We start from the raw sequence: 12,123 nt of genomic DNA on the forward strand, positions 1-12,123 counted from the left end.
ACCATCGAAACTCCTGTTGTAGGCAGGGAATTAAAGTTACTATTGTTTCCAGGCTGTGGCAATGTTGAGCCCAAACACTTTTTAGATACCATTGTAGTTTCCTCATATGCAGTCTTGCATATGGAATTAGTAGAATGCAGGATGCCATGAAGCCCAGGGCCTGCAGACTTTTTTTGCAGGGAGCTGGGTCTTTGTTGCCATCATTTGAAAGTAATGAGTCAGTTGCCTTTGCTTGTCTGGCGTGAGATAAGCCATCTGGGTAGTTGTATTTAAGCTTGCACCCAGGAATATTATCTCTTGAGAGGGCACTAGTTTTGATTTATTTTCGTTTACTGTGTACCCTAGGCAAATTAGTAATCTTTTTACAAACGCCAGATGTTTTAGAAGAATGTCCTTGCTCTCTGCTTGAATAAGGCAGTCGTCCAAGTAGGGATATATTCGAATTCCTCTTTGTCTGCAAAATGCAATTACTGGTGCCAGGCATTTTGCGAAGACCCTGGGCGCAGTAGATAAGCCAAAGGGCAGTGCAGAGAATTGGTAATACATTGACTCTGCTATGAATCTGAGGTATCTTCTGCAAGATTGTCTGATTGGGACATGCAGGTATGCCTCCTTGAGGTCCAAAGTAACTAGCCAAGCTTTCTTGCCCAGCATGGGTAGAAGTTGCTGCAGTGTTAACATTTTGAATTTTGGAACATCCAGGAAAGTATTTAGGATTGACAAGTCCAGTACTGGTCTCCAGGCTTTGTCCTTTCTGGGTACTAAAAGTCTTGAGTAAAATTATTTTCCCTGTTCTTCTTGTGGTACACTTTGAATAGCTCCCATGTCCATGAGAGCAGCAATTTGCTTTTGTGCCTCTTCCCATTGGTTTTGTGGCAGGTCCGGCATACCTTTTGATTTTGGAAAGGTGTAAAATTTTAACCTGTAACCCTGAGAAACGATATTCAGTATCCATTTGTCCTGGGTGATTATGTGCCAATTTTGTGAGAAAAGTGCTAGCTTTCCCCCTAGGGGTGCTGACAAAAGGTAAGTGCTTGGCATTTGTAGAGGGAAGTCATTGGGACCGTTTCCTATAAGGTTGTGATTTGTCTTCTCCTCTTTTGGGGGCTGAAGCACCCCATTGTTTAGGTCTGTAGGAGCCTTGGGGCTGAGATCTGCCTCTTGGGCGTCTGTATCTGCCTCTTTGTGGCCTGTCTGACTCTGGAAAGGACCAATTTTTTGAAGGACAGTTTCTGCTAAACCTAGGTGGTTGAACCTGTAAGAAATCCTTTACTATCTGCATTGATTTTGCTTTATCCTCCATTTTCTTTAACACCTCTTCTGCCTTAACACCAAACAAAGTATCATGCTGTAAGGGAGCATCCAATAATTTTACTTTAACATGTTCAGGTAAACTTTGATGTTCATCGTGCATACAGCTGCAGTAATCACAGATGGGTTTTCAGCCGTCAGGCGGTCCCTCGGTCGGCCGAATTCCAAAGTCTTGGTCGTGTCGGTTGTCGTACTTACTCTTCTGGCGTCAGGAAGGCCAGAGTATATAAGACACAGCCGGCGCCATGTTCTCAGTCTTTTTGCGTAGCGGTGCCCAGCAGAAGCAGTTCGCAAGTGCCGGCCAGCTCCTGAATTACGAAAATATTTGGAACCGAAGTCTTCATTAAAGCTAAGTACCCCGTTTGGGAAACCTTTCTTGCCTCAGTCCGATGTCAGAAAAAGTTAATAATTGTATTTCTTGTGGGAAGCAAATACCGCATAAGGATTTCCATTCCCTTTGCATACCTTGTTTGGGCCCAGACCACGGCGTCTCGGGCTGTCGCTGCTACCTTCAATAAACGCACTATCAAGCATCGGGCGGAGTTCGCCCAACACTATTTTGGTAAAGCTTTTGACTATAAAATGTCGGACACTCCGACTACCGCTTTATCCAAAAAACTCAAGGAAAAGGACCGACATGCGAGGCCGGTCTCCACCGACACCTTGAAACAGGCTACGTGGTCGGTTCTCAGCGAGACGCCTTTGCAGTCCCTGACTACCGACACTCCGGCGGTGTCTTCTGTACCGAGACCGCTGGGTCATCGGCCCTTTCCCAGACCACAACCGAAGCCCCAGCTTATGTCGAGCCTACTAATGTGGACAGATCTACCTCTACCCATGGTGTTTTTAGGCCTTCATCTTCTTTCTCTATTAAGGCCTTTACTAAATCCAAAGCAGCCAGGCATCACACTAGGCCTGCTGCTCAAGGCCCATCTCCTGGACCCATGCCTAAGAAACAGATGCTTAAAATGGCTGAGGATCTAATAACTCTTATCAGAGGTTCTCAGCCCCCTCCTGACAAGAGACCCAGAGTGGAGGAAGATTCCCCCTCTTCTGATCAGGGATCCATTTTATCAGAGCATTCTGACGCAGAGGAACACTCTTATTCCCCTTTTGAGGATTCAGATGCAGAACAGTCCATTCCTTCTGTATCCCCCCCTGAGGATTTTTCTTTTGGGGAAACCTTGCACACCTTGAGGGAACACTTCCATTGGGAAGGCTAAGACTTTTCAGACTCCAAGAAAAGACTTGGGGAATTTCTTTGGTTACCTCAGCACAGACCTCTGGCTATTCCGCCTGTTTTGGAGGTACTGGATGATGTCTATTCGAAGGCTTGTCTTAATCCTGATTCTCTGCCTCCTGCACCAGTAAAGCCTGATAGATATTACAGAATACCCAGTTCTCACTAATTTCTCTACAAAGGCCATAATGCTGACCCTGAAACCATTTCACAAGCCCTAAGGGAATAAAGGCCTCCACTGCCAAGAATCCACTTCCTGCAGAAAGGGAATCTAGATCTCTAGAAAGGTGGGGTAAGAAGGTATATACCTCCGCCACCCTAGCCATGAGGGCCTTAAACTGCCAGTTTCATATGATTAAATATCAGCAGTTCCTGTTATCACAATTAAAAAACAAAATGTCTCAACCTGAACAACCAGATTTAAAAGAGTTACAGGATATGATGCATAGTGCAGAACAAGTGGGTCAACACACCTTACAATGTGGTTATGATGCCCTAGAGGCCTCCAGTAGAGCGGTTGCTACAGGATCAGTCATTCGCAGACATGCCTGGCTTAGGGAACAAAATTTGCCTGATCATGTGAAAGCTAAACTTCTTGATGCTCCTTTACAAAAGGATGTACTTTTTGGTACTAATGCTGAGGATATACTACAAAAAATGGAAGAAAAAGCCAAATCTATGCAAACTGTCAAAGCTTTCTTACAGGTCCAGCCACCACGATTTAGCAGGAATTGGCCTTCAAAAAACTGGTCCTTTCCAGCCACTGACAAGCCCCAAAGAGGTAGATACAGACGCACAAGGGGCAGAGGGCAATCACAAGGATCATATAGAGGCAGACAATGGCAATCTCCAGCACCAAGAGGTGGTGAAGACAGTGCACAACAATACAGGAAGCAAACCCAATGACTCCCTCATTTCCATGCCAAGCAAGTCTCAGCTGGCAGCACCTTTGGGAGGGAAACTAGCATTATTTGCAAGCAACTGGCATATTGTCACAACAGACAAATGGATACTGGACATTATAAACAGAGGCTACAAATTTCAATTTCACACTCTTCCAAAAATGAGAGGCATGCCAAACCTACCACAAAATCAAAGGGTAGAGGCACAACTGCAAATTTCAAAGCTCCTAAACATGAGAGCTATACAAAAGGTACCTACGCACCAACAAGGTCAAGGTTTTTATTAAAGACTTTTCCTGGTACCAAGAAAAGGAACCGACTGGAGACCCATTCTGGACTTATCCATCCTCAACACATTTCTACTCGTACCAAAATTCAAGATGCTCACATTACAGCAACTTCTTCCCATGCTGGGCAAGGAGTTTTGGCTGGTAACATTGGACCTCAAGGAGGCATACCTGCATGTCCCAATCAGACAAAGCTGCAGAAGATACCTCAGATTTCTTGCAGGTTCAATCCACTATCAATTCTCTGCATTGCCCTTTGGCTTATCTACTGCGCCCAGAGTATTCACAAAGTGCCTGGCATCAGTGATTGCCTATTGCAGACTTCAAGGGATACAAATTTACCCTTATCTGGACGACTGCCTGATCCAAGCGGACAGCAAACATATACTACTAGAACATCTGGCATATGTAACACGGTTACTGCTTTCTCTGGGATACACCATCAACAAGGAGAAATCAAGGCTAACACCATCTCAGAAAATAACCTTCCTGGGTGCCAGCTTGGACACAAACACCCAGATGGCATATCTTACACCAGAAAAACAAGGGCAATTATCTCAGTACTTCAAAACACTAGCAAAAAGTACCAGGCTTACTGCAAGGAAAATCCTGCAGGCTCTGGGATTCATGGCATCTTGCATTCTTCTAATCCCATGTGCAAAGCTGCATATGAGGAAACTTCAATGGTACCTAAAAAATCTATGGTCTCAACACAGTCACAGCTTGGAAGCAATTATACCAATAATTCCATGTCTGCAAAGGAATTCTATGGTGGGCCCAAGCATGTCAAGTAAATACAGGCCTTCCATTCTGCAAGCCTCAAGCCAAACAAGTCATAACCACAGACGCCTCAGATTACGCCTGGGGGACGCACATGAAGGACAGGTGCATTCAGGGCAGATGGTCCCAAAAGGAAAAGCACCTTCACATCAACCAAAAAGAAATGCTAGCAGTCATAAATGCAATTACAGCTTTCAAGGACTTCCTGCATCCAGGACAATTGCTCATAAGAACAGACAATACCACAGTAATGTGGTACATAAACAAACAAGGAGGAACTCACTCATACCCCTTGTGCCGACTAGCCATGACTCTTTGGAACTTGACTCTGGAAAGACAAATCGAACTTCAAGCACAGTACTTGCCAGGAATGGAAAACACACTGGCAGACACTCTGAGCAGGAATATGACAGATCCACACGAATGGAAGCTACATCCACAGGTGTTTACGGAGATAATCCAAGCATGGGGGAGGCCAGACATAGATCTTTTTGCCTCCCACAGGAACCACCAATTGAAAAAGTTTTGTTCAAGGACCTTCCATCCAAAGGCCTGGAAAGTGGACGCCCTTTCATTCAGTTGGACAACATGGACAGTTTATGCATTCCCACCTCTACCTCTTCTGCCCAAGGTGCTTTTGAAAGCAAGAACAGACAAACCGAGGATGATACTGATTGCTCCAGACTGGCCAAGGCAACATTGGTATCCACTCCTGAGGAGCCTAACACATACTCCTCCCTGGTCCCTGCCTCTAATACCTCTTCTGCTGACGCAGAACAACTACAAAACCCTTCACAGTCAGCTGAAAACACTCAACCTCGCTGCATGGAAAATTCCTTAACACCACATCAGACTCTACTCTCCAAGGAGGTACAGGATGTCATTTTGGAGGCCAGAAGACCATCTACTAGAAAAGCTTACTCCAAAAATGGAAGCGGTTTTGCTGTTGGAATGAGAAAAGAGGACAGGACCCTAGAAAATTGAACTTGCCTCAGGTTTTACAGTACCTAGCTGAACTGCTGAGCAGTGGACTTTCATTTTCTTCAATTAAAATACGCCTCAGCCATTTCTGCAGAATTCAACACGGATCCTCCTTTATTCTCTCACCCACTCTTACGGCAGTTCCTCAGAGGGGCTAAGAATATAAGACCTCCAAGGAAGCAACCAATACCAGCCTGGGACCTTAATTACATACTAGAAAAATTAACATTGCCTCCCTTTGAACCTGCTGCTTCAACAGATCTGCAATATTTGACCTGGAAAACAGCTTTCCTTCTGGCCATCACTTCAGCTCGTAGGGTTTCTGAACTACAGGCCCTCATGGCGGTGCAGCCCTTCCTCATCTTCCATCAGGATAGGGTTTCCCTTCGTACCAACCCATCTTTTATGCCAAAGGTGGTATCCCGGGTAGCCTTAAACCAGGCCATACACCTTTCTACCTTTTATCCTAACCCTCAAAACAAAGGGGAAAGGCTGCTTCACTCTTTAGACATCCATAGGCAGCTTCGTTACTATTTGGACAGAACAAAGTCCTTCAGAAAATCAGAACAACTTTTTGTGTCCTATGCCGTAGGGGCTCAAGGGAAACCTGTTACCAAACAGACCATTTCAAAGTGGATTGGCCACTGCATACGATTTTGTTACTCCTATCATGGGAAATCTGTCCCTACTGGTATCAGATCTCACTCCACCAGGGCCACAGCCACCTCTACAGCCTTCCTCAGAGGTGTGCCTACTAAGGATATTTTGGAGGCAGCCACTTGGAGTTCTGTACATACCTTCACAAAACACTACCACCTGCCCTTATATTCCAGAACAAGAGCAGGCTTTGCCACTGCTGTTTTGCAGGGCATTCTGGCTCAACCCAGTTCCTCATAGTACCTACCACCCTATGCATAGCTTTGGGACTCTACCCATCTGTGATTACTGCAGCTGTATGCACGATGAACATAGTACAGTTTTGTACCTACCATAAATGTAGATGTTAGTGCTAATACAGCTGCAGTACAGGTTCCCTCCCTCCTTCCCTCTTGGTAAGGGCATGGGGTCTAACAACCTCTTCATACCTCCTGACTGGGTTATCCTGCTATGTTTTATTTGCTTGCTTACACTGATTTTGCATTACATTGCATTCTTGCATATGTGGGTAAGCTTTACTTATGTATTGCCTTCCTTTTGGGGGCACCTGACATCTGGGGCAAGAAAAGACTGAAGAACATGGCGTCGGCTGTGTCTTATATACTCTGGCCTTCCTGTCGTCAGAAGAGTAGCGGCGACAACCGGCCGGACCAAGACTTTGGAATTCGGCCGACCGAGGACCCTGGCGGCTGAAAACCCATCTGTGATTACTGCAGCTGTATTAGCACTCGAACATCTACATTTATGGTAGGTACAAAACTGTACTTTCTTTCAACCAAGTATGCCTTCGAATGACAGAGCCTGTAAATGCAGCTCTACAAGAAGCCTCTAATGAATCAAAACCACGCTGCAGAGTATGCTTTCCCACTTGTTCAGCTGCATGCAATAAATCCTGCATTTCCTTACTGTCAGAACTTTCTGAGATTGTAAGCATTTTCTGTTTTAACAAAGACATGAGGTACTGTTGATATTTAAGCATGTGAAAATGGCAGTTTAAAGCCCTTACAGCTAAAGTAGCAGAAGCGTAAACTTTTTCCCCCATCTATCCAGAGCTCTAGAATCCCTATCAGAGGGGACAGGGTTTTTAACAGTGGAAGCCTTAACCCCTTTGGGACCCTGAGAAATTGTTTCCGGGTCAGCAGCAGGATTTCTATAAAGAAATTTATGAGAGTCAGGGACCCTGTAGTACCTGTCTGGCTTGACCGGTGCAGGGGGTAAAGAATCAGGAGACAGACTGGATTCAGAAAAAACATAATCAACAATATCAAGCACAGGGGGGATAGCCAGGGGCCTGTGCTGAGGCAATAAAAGAAAGTCTCTGAGCCTTTTCTTGGATTCTGAATAATCCTGGCTCTCCCAATGGAAATGCTCCCTCATGATGTGCAGGGTTTCCCCAAAAGAATAATCCTCAGGTGGAGAGGCTGAAGGTATAGATTCTTCTGCATCAGAGTCCTCATAGGGAGGGAGAGAATAGCCCTGATCTGAAGAGGAATCAGAGGAAATAGAAACCTGGTCAGAGGAATCATAGTCAGTATCTTGCCTAGGCCTTTTATCAGGAGGGGGATGGGAACCCCTGATCAAGGTAATTAAGTCTTCGGCCATTTTAAGCATCTGTTTCTTTGGCATGGATGACTGTCCAGGAGAATGCTGTGCTTGTTTCCTTGTATTTAATGGAGTTTTTGATTTTGTCTTGGCTTCTGTAGTGGACTTAACAGTAAGCTGTGAAGGTCTGAAAACACCCTCAGAAGCCGATGCCTGCGCAATGGCTCCGGACCCATCTGAGGGAATAGTTTCCGCAGGCCCAATACCTTGAGTTTCCAGAGGCCTAGGTGTCTCCACATGGGAGACTGATACGGCCTGTGGCTCTGAGGTAGCGGGTGTCAGGGGCTGCAAAAGCACCTCACTGAGAACCGGCGACTGGCCTAGAAGAGGTTTCGTCGTCGGTTTTGGACCTCGGATGCCTGTCCCTTTCCTTGTCTTTGCGTTTTTTATGAATTCTGGTCTTCGGTTGTTCCGACGGCATTATGTAGTTAAACCTTCGGCCAAAGTAATGTAAAGCAAAATCAAACAGACGCTTAATAGTGCGTTTGTTGAATCTAGCACAAAACCGACAACTAGTAACATCGTGATCAGGGCCTAGGCAAGGAATACAGTAAGAGTGAAAGTCCTTATGAGGTATTTGCTTCCCACAAGAAATACAATTGTTAACTTTTACTGACATCGGTCTGGAGCAAGAAAAAGTTTCCCCAACGGGGTACTTCGCTTTATTGAAGACTTCGATTCTGAAACTTTCGAAAATCTCAGAGTCGGCTGACTGGCACTTGCGAACTGCTTTTGCTTCGGGCACCGCGCGGCAAGGAAGACTGAAGATAATGGCATCAGTTGCATCTTTTATACCCCTGGCGCACTGACGTCAGGGAAGAGGTGACAGCAACCTACGCCAGACCTAGACTTTGGAACTCTGGGCGACTGCGGGTAGCCTGCCAGCAGGATAACCCAAGTGTAATGACTGCAACAGTGAAACACGATGAACATCAAATTCTCTCTCTGAGGTAAATGCCCAAGATGCTTTTATAGGTTGGCACAAAACACTTTTTTGACATCCTTATCAGTATGAAGAAGAACGGCATAAAAATGGATCGAAGCTGAATGTTGATTAGCACCAATTCTAATAACCTATATGATCTAAAAGGTGACATCCAATGGTGGCAAGGCTAAGGAAATGAACATACAAGTCTTCAGCAGGCTTCTGTTTCCTTAACAATGGAGACAGTACTTCTGAAATGTACTGTGAACACAGAGTTAATATAACGAACAAAACAAACAATTCAAACATTAGAAATCTTCACAAAACAGGTGGACAATAAACTGTCACTATGCTTCTAAAGGTTGAATCCAGTTCTCCCACATAACCCATGTCACTTTGCAAGTCTTTCCACAACAAAATTCAAAGTCACTAACTTCTACCTTAGCACTGCAAATTTAAAATAAAGGCGTCTGACATTTTTTGGCTTGTGTTTACACAGATTTTTGCCAGCACAAAAAGTATTACCTATAAAAACAACTAAATAAATAGATGACAGATACAATCAAAGTAAAGCAGTTCCACTGTCTACATATAAAGACAATGAAATACTACTGTGTGCACAACATGCATGCAGTATTTACAGTTAAAACAGACAAGTCGCAATTTTTGCTTGTTTACAGACTCTCCCAACATAAAACATATTACCTATAAACAAATGACTAATACAGTCATAGTAATTAAAGCATTTCCATTGTCTACATATAAATACAATGAAAGACTTCTGTGTGCGCAATATGCATGCAGTACTTGCAGTTAAAACAGACAAGTCCCTACTGGAAACTACTGGTGTTTATTCAGATCTCTGTTTTATTCACCATGTCTATCAGTATTTTTATCATTGCCTCCAACCCCTATACAGTGCCTTTCGGAGTTAATCATCCCTACAAATAGCCTAATTCTGCCTTAAAACATAAAAGCAGGACCAGCCAAACCTCTTAACCTCTGCAGTTTGCACAAGAAATCTGAGCAAAGCCAAAAATAATGATGACAGAAAGGCCCCCCCCAAAACAGGGACCATTTTAAACACTGCTTGGTTGCTACAATAAAAGGTATTTTGTTAGCAAGCAGTTTCCGAAGGATACGAAGTTTGAAACTCAAATGTATGTCATTATTAGTGACTTCATTCCTCAATGATTTGCAAGAAAGCCACTCATTTAATAAAGAACACACCAACAAGAGGCAAAAATCTGGACATTCTGTGAAAATCTGGACAGTTGAGAAGTATGGGACCAGCACTACCATCATATGCTATTATGAAACTTGAACTGTTTATCTAAAGCTCCCTCTAGTGTTAACAATATTAAACTGGACATTCTGCTCTACACAATTACTGCCTGGTACAGTTATATTAGTCTTCAGTACTTCAAAATATTTGCTCCAAATCTGATGAAAAAACATCCGTTTTAATTAGAAAATATCTGAGTATGTGTCATGTAAACACATCCACGTCACTGTTCTCATATAAATAGGCAACATAATGTTTTCATCACAATGAATCTCAAATGTATTTAGTCCTGTACACAGGACATGCATTTTACTATTACATGACAAAGTTAACAAACTGAATAAGTTTTATGTCATTACGCAAATGGCAAACTTACTGTTAAAATAATCAGTAAGTATATAACTTTAAGTTCAAGACTTTATAGTTTTGCTGTAAAAATAAAAATAAAAATAAGAAAAGGAGTAGTCAGACAGACTATCTTATACTTGGATGTCGATGACAATACATGCTGAGGTTATATGTGAATGTCTGCTTTTAATACCACACCATTAAAATGCCCATGGGTGTCAAGATCTCAGATAAGAAAGATATTTATTAGCATGTTCCTAGATAATTTCTGAGCCTCTGATTTCATGGGTATAGCACGCTGTGTCATGCCAGAAACAAAGTTGTGATACAGGTGACAGGAGGTTCATGTAACATGGGTGTACCTTACTTCATTATACATGACCAACAGTCATTAGTGGTTGTCTGTGAAGTGGGCACTCTTTCCTCTACCATTCAGGGACACCAATAATTCTCTGACTAAAGAATCCTTTTTCACCATCTGGAAGCAAAAGTGACAGGCTGTTGGTGAACTGGGCGTCTCCTACTTAAACACCAGGGACAAAGCAAACCATGGCAATGGAGTGTGACCCATGTACTCCACACTTCATCATTTACGAGCTCATCAAAATTGAATGTGATCCTCTATCTGCCCCTATTTATGTTATCACACATGGACCTACATTCCAACTTTCTTCCAACATCCCTAGACTTTAACCTCAAGTGGGGGATCCCAAAGGAGCACAGGTAACATTGCAACAGCAAGCTCTATAGTTGTGGGGACAACAGCAAACTCATTTATACATATTTATAAACTCAAAAGGAACCGTAACTTGTGCAGTAACATTAAACTCCTGAAAGTCACCATAATCAGCACCACCTTCCTAACACAAGTAGAAATTGGCAGTTCCTTGCAAGGAATGTAGCATTACATCTTAAAGTGCTCAAGCAAAAAGGTCCAGGTGACTCTTCAGTCAGGTATAGTGAAACTACCCGATTAGGTTTATAGGGGGCACAAAGACTTTGACAGTAATGGAACTGAATTACTAAGGGGTTCGCATCTAGAAATAAAGAGGTTATAGTGCCCCTCTACTCGTCACTCATTAGACCCATCATAGAGTACAATGCCCCATCTGAGATGTACCTCACAAGACACTTCCAACAGCTAGAAAGACCACAAAAGCACCTCACCAAGAGGATTACTGGCCTCAAACATATGTCCTATGCAGCCCGACTGAAAAAACTCCAGCTGTACTCAGTGGCATATCGCTTACTCAGAGGTGATCTCTGCCTGACTTACAAAGCCATGTCCAACTCAGAATTGATGGACATGCACCACCTAAAGAAATCCAAGTTACCGTGAGCCACGCGCTCTAGTGAGCTAAACCTCGCCACAACAATAAACAGAACATGCTGGAGGGATAGATTCCTGTCACAGAGACTCTCCATACTTTGGAACAAAATTCCTAACTACATTAGGCAGAGCCCCTCACTAACACTCTTCAAGAGAAGCCTTGACGAGTGGATGGGCAACAGAAAATACACCCCTGGGATCACTTCATTGGCTCTGCTTGACAGAGGCTCAGTTAATCAATGTGGCGGTGAAAGCCGACACACTCTGGCTAGGCTTAGCCTAGTACCTACCTATGAACCTAAGACTGACAGTTTAGCTACAGGGGCATTATGCCAAAGAAGTGTGGACAGGTGGGGTGGGAAAGAACTAATTCCCCAGTGCTGTGTTTGCATGGAATAAAAATGACAGGCCAATGCTTAACATTTTTGAATTACATAATTTCATACCCACACATAGATGTGCATCAAACACCCAT

At 43.6% G+C, this 12,123-nt stretch overlaps 1 protein-coding gene across 1 annotated transcript in view; it reads right to left on the reverse strand.

Moving 5' to 3' along the window:
- SELENOT (selenoprotein T) overlaps positions 1-12,123 on the reverse strand; it is a 398,371-nt gene that overhangs the window by 182,092 nt on the left and 204,156 nt on the right. The gene's annotated exons all lie outside the window — the stretch shown is intronic.

Source organism: Protopterus annectens, chromosome 2.part2 (assembly GCF_019279795.1).
Source record: "Protopterus annectens isolate FY-2018-M chromosome 2.part2, PAN1.0, whole genome shotgun sequence".
NCBI lineage: Eukaryota > Metazoa > Chordata > Ceratodontiformes > Protopteridae > Protopterus > Protopterus annectens.